Source organism: Taudactylus pleione, unplaced genomic scaffold (genome assembly GCF_031769625.1).
Source record: "Taudactylus pleione unplaced genomic scaffold, aTauple2 ptg001052l, whole genome shotgun sequence".
In the NCBI taxonomy this organism is placed as follows: domain Eukaryota; kingdom Metazoa; phylum Chordata; class Amphibia; order Anura; family Myobatrachidae; genus Taudactylus; species Taudactylus pleione.
This window is the reverse complement of record NW_028285453.1, coordinates 26,788-35,044: the sequence shown is the minus strand read 5'-3', so window position 1 is coordinate 35,044 and position 8,257 is coordinate 26,788.

The window sequence follows — 8,257 nt, the reverse complement described above, 5'->3', positions numbered from 1 at the left end:
AAACATTCCATCCCATTCATCCTCCCAGATGATGTATATTATATTTGTGGTAGAAAAGCGTATAAATGGCTCTCTCCAAGTTCCAGTGGACTATGCTATTTGGGAAAGGTACTCCCTGAAGTCATGACTCTTGCACATAATGAAATGATTGATGTCCATAGGAACATACCTTCTCCATACCTTCATACGCATTATGAACACAGAAATAAGAGAAACATGATTCCTGGTAATGTGCATAAAGCCACTCAAATGATAAGTGAGACGACTGGCTTCCAGATTTTAGTTGCACTTGATCCCACCAGGATTGCTCGGGGATCTCTAAATTTTAGGTATATTCAAGATCTCGCAAAATTAATAGATAATATCACCGAGCTATATGATGACACCTTTAGGTACACTGGTAAGGAGTTGCAAGTGTACAAGAAAGAGCTGGTCCAACATCGTTTAGTGCTGAATTATTTAACTGCTGTCACTGGAGGGTATTGCGTAACCCTAGCCACCCAGTTTGGTGTTAAATGTTGTACTTATATCACCAATAGCACTAGTGACCCCAAGGAGGTGATAGACCGGAAAATGGATGAAATTCTGCAGTTGAAATGGGAATTTCGGAAGAACCATAATGCTTCAATCGCTGAAGTGGAGGAACAGGTCGAGGAGTGGTTCTCCTGGTTGAACCCTATGAAATGGTTCTCGGGTCTAGGAGAGTGGGTCCAAGGACTGATTGCGAGTATAGGGAAACTCCTGATCCTAGTGTTGGTGGTCATCCTAATAATTGGCATATGTATCAGATGTGTTCCAGCGGCTATGAAGTGTGCAAAAGGTTGTTCCAATGGAAACCAGGAAAATGAAATAATGATGGTAGTTACCCATGATGCTGTGAATACTAATGTAACTAATACCCTACATTATAACCCTGAATTAGAGAGTACGATCTAATGTTTGCTTGCATATTGCCATGTATAATAAAGTATTGTCAATGTTTCTTTAGAACACCCTAGTTTAAATGTAGTCTCCATCTCCCCTTTCTTCCAAGGTTGTCCTCTCCATGGAGTGGTGCTTTCCCACACTAGCTCCCCATTGGTCCTCGACTTAGAGTCCACGTGGTATGCGTACGAGGGGCTACTTTATGTCCCCAGGGGCGCATTATTCAATGATTCAAATGACCACACGGAGTCATATCATTAAGAACATTGAACAATACTTTATAATACAGTGTCCACATGAAATAAGATCCGAATGATAGTAGAAGTCCCATAAGAACACGTACCTTGTAATGATGTGATTTGGATTTGTTTAGCAGTGCATAAAAGTGTTATTAATGCTATTTCAAAACATCTTAAAATGAAGTCTCTAAACAATTCAAAATTATCCTTATGGGTTAGGTGCATTCCCACATCTAACATATGGTCACGACCTCTTCAGTCTGGCCTGTTGTGTGCACATAAGGCTAGTTTTATGTCCCTTCCCCCAAGAGCTCTTCATTGATGGGTAAATTAACAACTCATGCCATCCCATAACAATAACATTAACTAATGTCTTATAGTATGGCTAATCAGATAACCAATTATTAATTGTTGCTTGCATATGGTGATAGCGTATAATTGCTATCAAAGGGTGGACTGTCGAAACCGTATAAATTTGTTGCGATCGCTTAATTGCGCACAAATCGCAACACGACATCCATTGGACGATTTGATCGTCCACGGCCATCTTATGCGAACACAGGCTCCCGCCGCATTTTGCGCACGCGCAATTGCACATGCTCGCTATACATGCACACACATCCCATGCCCCCGCAACTTGTCATATTGTGAATGGCGAGCCATGCTTCTGTGCTCACAACAGTTAAGCGCCATTTTTACATTACATAAACACATAAAGTTAGTACAGCAATACTGTTTAAATACTGTTTTGCGTTTCAATCGCATAGCCAGCTTTTAAGTATTATTATCGGAAAACTTACCCCGACGGACAGCAGCCTTTCCTTACAATAAACTTATATCCCATTTAACCCTAAACTGACTGAGATACGCACAATGCTATGTGTTTTAAAGGTATACAGTGAATGTTACATGTTAAATAGCAGTTATATGATATCTGGGATTAGGAATAAGATAAATGGGTCATGAGTAGTATCTACCGATTTCCCTCTGTCTCAACAGGAATATGAAACCAACAGAATGAATATGGAAGGGATCACTATCGAGTTATGAAGACCTGCTAAGAATTATACTCTATACTGTATAAATCACTGTACACCTCCCCTGTAGATTTGCATGCCAAATGTTAGTACAAAGGGATTTTCTAACACAGTTCAACCTCCAGTGACGTCAACCATTTACTAACAAATGAATAGCAACAACCATTGTGACTCAGTAATAAAGGGCCAATAGGAAACCCCTCTGAGTATTCAGCTTATGTTCAAAGGTAATTGTACACCTATAAATTGCCATGCAGTCTGGATCCCTTCCCTTTTTCCTTTGCTACCTTCCTCCCTGCCTGACCCTAAAGAAACACACAGCAATCCTGATGGACAGCTGATTAGTCTAGGATCCAGACCGCATAGCGAAGTGTTGGTAATTGTATCTTTGTCTTTATCCTGTATATAGCTGCATTGTATAAATTAAGGCTGATTATACCTTTTTTTACAATATAGTACCTTTGTGTGTGTTGTAACCGCAAACTGTTTCTGTGTGACAAAGTTATTTTATATTGAAATGGGAGGTATGGGCAATCTGGTCTGTGCAATCAAATCTCTCTAATATCGATGCTGTTCAAACGGTATCAATAGAGAACAAAGAGCTTTTCCTTTGAACACAGGAAAGGTGGGGGCTGCTGAGACAGGGGGCATGTGGAACTATCATGCTCAGCAATCCACACTGCTAGGTATTCACTTTGTAAGTGTTAAGTGCACCATTTCTCATACACACATTAATACGCATGCATCTGCCCCAAGTTAACTAGCGTCTTTATATCAAACCCTGCATACTCACACATTACATATCCACATAAAAGGTTTAATAAGCTTTAAGGAATAAGATTTAAGTTTGTTCAGTTAGTATAAATGCTGTGAAATAAAGATATTTGATAACTAAGGTTTTATACATGCTAAGAAAGCTGTGTTTGGTTTCGTATTGATGCGTACTCTTTCAACAGAATTCTGGTACTATCGGTGTGGAGATCGCATCATGCATTCTCAACTTATGGACCGCAGAGACTACAAGCAACAAAAAGTATATTTATGAACAACTGTTAGGATGACTGTTAGGGGGCGGGAGGGCAGAGACCCCCAGTTGTTGGAGGCTGGGTTGAGTCTATTTGAACCAGCCTGTTAAACGCTCTGTAACAGATGGTTCCCCCATGGGAACCAATGGCATAAGCAAGAAACTTCTCTATTGTCCTGTCTATTCTAGGGGGGTATAAATATGTGTGCTCAAACACTGGGTCTTTAGTCTTCTTGCTGAATGCTGATTGACGGAGGTTTTCTTTCTGAATGCCGGGATCTGGTCCAGTGCGCATGCGTATGTATACTGTACTTGGGGTCTGTATAATTCCTTTGCGTCTAATTGTGTATGGATCAATAGCGTGTAACTGACTGTACTTTTTACTTGAATAATACTTTGTGCTTCGGAACCACACATTCCAAGTCTGGAGTCTTTTATTTACTGTATGACTGCGTACGCAAATTGGCGTCATCCTTAGAGGTTTATAGGTAGGATTTTAGAAGGTACAGGCAAGGGTATATAGACGTTCTGATCCAGTATCATCAAGAGGTTTCTAGGTACTCAGAAACCCCCTCCATGTGAACCACTTGAGCTGCACACTAAATACATTTTCTTGCTGCTTTAAAAAAACTGTTTGAGGAAAAGTTTTTCTGAATTAACCAAACACTCCTCAATGTGGAAGAGCATTAATGAAACCTTGCAATCAGGGGATAGTCATTAACCATACCATTTTCACATTAATAGCTCACTACAATGCTTTATGCCAGGGGTACAGAGCTAACTAGAGGCTCAGTGATTGAAAACATTCCTCAACATGGAAAAAAGCAAGAATTATAACCACAGTACAATTAATATTAGTGTAGAAAAAGTATAGAGTCATCTTAATAAAATATCTGTACAAATCAAGAGCTCTATAGAGAATTAGTCAACAGAGAGTACAAGGTAAGACACGACTGTCACTGTTCTGCCTCTCAGAATGTGAGATTAGTATGTCAAGCCTGAACATTAACTGCCTATAACCCACCTATGTAAACACCTAGTATAACAAAATACATGTTGCACTGCAAATACTGACTGGAATGATGTAATCAGGATGGATGGAATCTATAGACAAAACTTCACATTTCTACTCAACTACTGTATATATGTACTGTAGGGGCCTTTTTATTATTGAAGTAGTGGGTCCCATGAACTATCATGTCAATCGTCACATATTGCTGTGATAATAAATGTTTTATTATTGCCAATTTATTAGAATCCTGTTGCCAGGAAACTGGCTTTGATAAGATCCCATCACGGCAAAGAATGGAAAGTAAAGTGATAGCCTCCACTATCCCTTTACTGATGAATTTGGATCCTACTTATCTCCTACACATATGTGGTCATATGTGACCAGATAGGGCCATAATGGCTAGCGACATCTAATGGTGGCGTTAGCTACTTGGTGCTACCTTTTGGAGCTTTATGTAGCCCATTTTCACAAAAAGCTACTAGTTGCCTATGTGAACAAAAATAGAACAACCCTTATATTAAACTAGCTGAAGTACCCAGTTTAGACCATAGATATGTACTGTTTCTATTTCCATCTCACCACTCCAGTAACACATTAATTCTTCACCTCTATAGTAATGCTTCACTGCTATAGTAAGACATTATCCTCCCTCCCCTGTGTACAGTACTAACACATTCCACTTCCTCACCTCTGTAGTAACATTATCCTCACTCACCTCTGTAGTAATACATTTCCCTCCCTCGCCCATGTTGTAACACATTTGACATTCCCCTCCCTCACACCTGTAGTAACTTATTCCCCTCCCTCACCTCCATAGTAACACATTCACCTCCCTCACCTCTGTAGTAACATATTACCCCCACTCACCCCTGTAGTAACACAATCCCCTCCCTCACCTCTGTAGTAACACATTTACACATTACACCCGCTCAACCCAGTAGTAGCACATTCCCCTCCCTCAGTCATGTTGTAACACATCCCCTTCCCTCACCCAGTAGTAACACATTTGACATTCCCCTCCCTCTCCCATACCTGTGTAGTAACACATTCCCTTCCCTCACCTCTATAGTAACACATTCCCCTCTCTCATCTGTGTAGTAACACATTTTGCTCCCTCACCTCTATAGTAACACATTCCCCTCTCACTGCTGTAGTAACACATTCTCTTCCCTCACTGTTCAAATGGGGGAGCCCCACCAACTGCCAGTGATGTTTGGTAGCACTTGTAATGACAGTTGGTGTTTGAAACTGGAACTGTGCTGCAACCATAATGAGCCAGTCGGTCAGGACATTGCACAGGGGGGAGGAAACATTCTAGCCCTTTTCAGCTCCTTAGCAGTCGAATTTAAAGAAATCAATGCTTATTGGGTACCTATGTCATGGAAGGAATACACTCCCACGATTTTTATGTCTCTACTGTAGGTCCAGAGGTCTGGGCTGAGTATTGAGGAGTCAGTAAGTCAGTCAGGACATTTGATTTGTACTATATATACAGTATTTACTGCTCGTATATATATATATATATATATATATATATACACTGTATACAGGGCCAGAAGTGCCAGATGCCAGAAGGGCCGCCGGCTCGGGAAGTGCGGCTGCTGCTGCACAGGGCAGAAGTCACCTTCCAGACTTCGGAGGTGTCCCCCGCCCTCCAGCCCCCTGCTGGAGTTCATGGTATGAGCTCAGGGGGAGGGAAGGGGTGGGGGCAGTGCAGCACCCAGCGCACATGATGGACTGGTAATTGGTAAAAATGGGCGTGGTTATGATTCACACGGACGTGCCATGAGTCACGGGGGCCTGGCCTGGTTGCACACCCCCATCTCTTAATATAGTATCCCGGCCGAGCAGAGCAACGTGCTGCTCAGCAAGGATTACTGGTCCATCATGTGCACCAGGTGCTGCACTGCCCCCACCCCCACCTGAAGGTGACTTCTGCCCTGTGCAGCAGCAGCCGCACTCCTCGAGCCGGCCCTGAGGAACCTGGCGCACATGATGGACAGGTAATCCTTGCCGAGCAGCACCACCTCCCATTGCTCTGCTCAGCCGGGATACTATACTAAGAGAATGGGCCATGCTGCCAGGCCAGGCCCCTATGACTCATGGCATGTCCCCGTAAATCATAACCGTGCCCATTTTGCAAGTGTGCGAGTGCCTATGCGTGCACATGGGGGACTGCCAGGCCCTGATACCAAATAATGCCACAATCTTCTGAAAACTAATGTTTTCGGGGGATTGACTGCAGTTGCTGTGTTAATAAGTATCCTTAAAACTAATATGACAGTGAGAATGCAGTGTTGCTTATTTGTTGATACAACATTGTTTCTCTGGATGTGATGTTCTGTGGTTATTTAAACAGATGAATGAACTCACTGTTTCTTTTGCTGAACAGTTCTAACTATTGGATTTGTATTGAATTATTCCTCTCATCTTTGATATCTCGCTTATAAAATCCCTTATTGATCATCGGGTTTTAGACCAATAATTATAATTTCTTATTGTCGCTTATCACGCCAATAACAAATTTAGTTTTTCTTGAATGTAACAAAGACACACATGATTGAAGCTGGTCTCTGCGATGTGTTAGAAGTGAAGTGAAAACTAATGCAATCACTTCACTTCTCTTTTGGGACCCCGCCACACTACTGCACATCTGCAGGCTGCTGAGCATGCAAGTGTGAGCAGCCATTGCGATCTGTAGCCCATAGGCTATAACATCAACTGCAGATGGCGTTAGCTATGAAAGCTTGGTCAAATTGTCAATTAAGCAGCCCCCATAGAAACCTATGATGGCTGCTTTAGTGGTGGGAAATGGAGGACTATAGCAGATATATCCAAAATCAGCTGTGATCATCCCTAAAAACAATCAAGGGGATCATTAATATTTGCAGGTATCCCTACAAAAATAGGTATTTTCCGAGGATATCTTACAAATATTTTTTAATAAATAGGCCCTTTAGCTTTAAACTTTCACAAGCAGGACCCTCCACCCTCTTGTTCTCTCCCTGCACTATCCCTTTTTATGGTCTAAGGGCCTGATTCAGATTTGGGAATAGAGTAAGATATAGCACGTAACTGATCATCTTGGTAAAACCATGCAGTGGCAGGTGAAAACTAAAGTGGTCTCATTTATCAACGACTTTTATCATTCACGAGTTATAAAACTTGTTGCGTATGATAATGGTGCTCTAGCCAATTTGTTTGAAAAATGACAGTTGGGAGCTGATTGGCTGGAGCACCATTTATTATACACGAGTTTTAGCACTCATTGTGAATTATAAAACTCGTTGATAAATAAGGCCCTAACTCACAGTTACATTACATGGCTACCTACTGACCTCACGGATACATTATATGGCTACACACTGACATTACAGATTTATTACATGGCTACACACTGACACACACTCCAGCAGCCAATCAGAGGTGCCCAGGGTATATGTATATGAATATCCCGGGGAACCTCCTGCAGTGCTGGCTGCTGGCTGGTGACTGCTCCCACTGTGCTGACCCAGTGCCTCCCCCATTATTGTAAGGTGACCCGGTATATGCATATGCCGGGTCCTCCATCCAGACTGCCCGCGGCCTCTGTGCCCCCTCATGTTCCTTTCCCTGCAGCTGCTAAGTAAGGTGACCCGGCATATGCATATGCCGGGTCACCTCCATCCTAACTGCCCGCGGCCCCTCGTACCTTCCCCTGCCACCACCATAATGAGTCATGATGACCTGCAAAGATACCAGCACAGGCACAGAAGAATGAAGACCCCGAAGATGCAGAGAAGAAGAAGGGAAGACCGGATCGCAGGACCTGGATTTACCGCTTTGCTTCAGGAAACAGGTAAGTGTACATCAATTGCTACTTATCAAAACTATAGATCGCATCGAAGTGATGTGATCTATAGCAATAAGTAACAATTCTAAAATGCAAATCTTGATGAATAGACCCCTTTATGTCTACGCAACCCAGGGCACTGTGTCATTGAGTGATACTGGTTTAATGTCTTACATTACAGCCTTATTA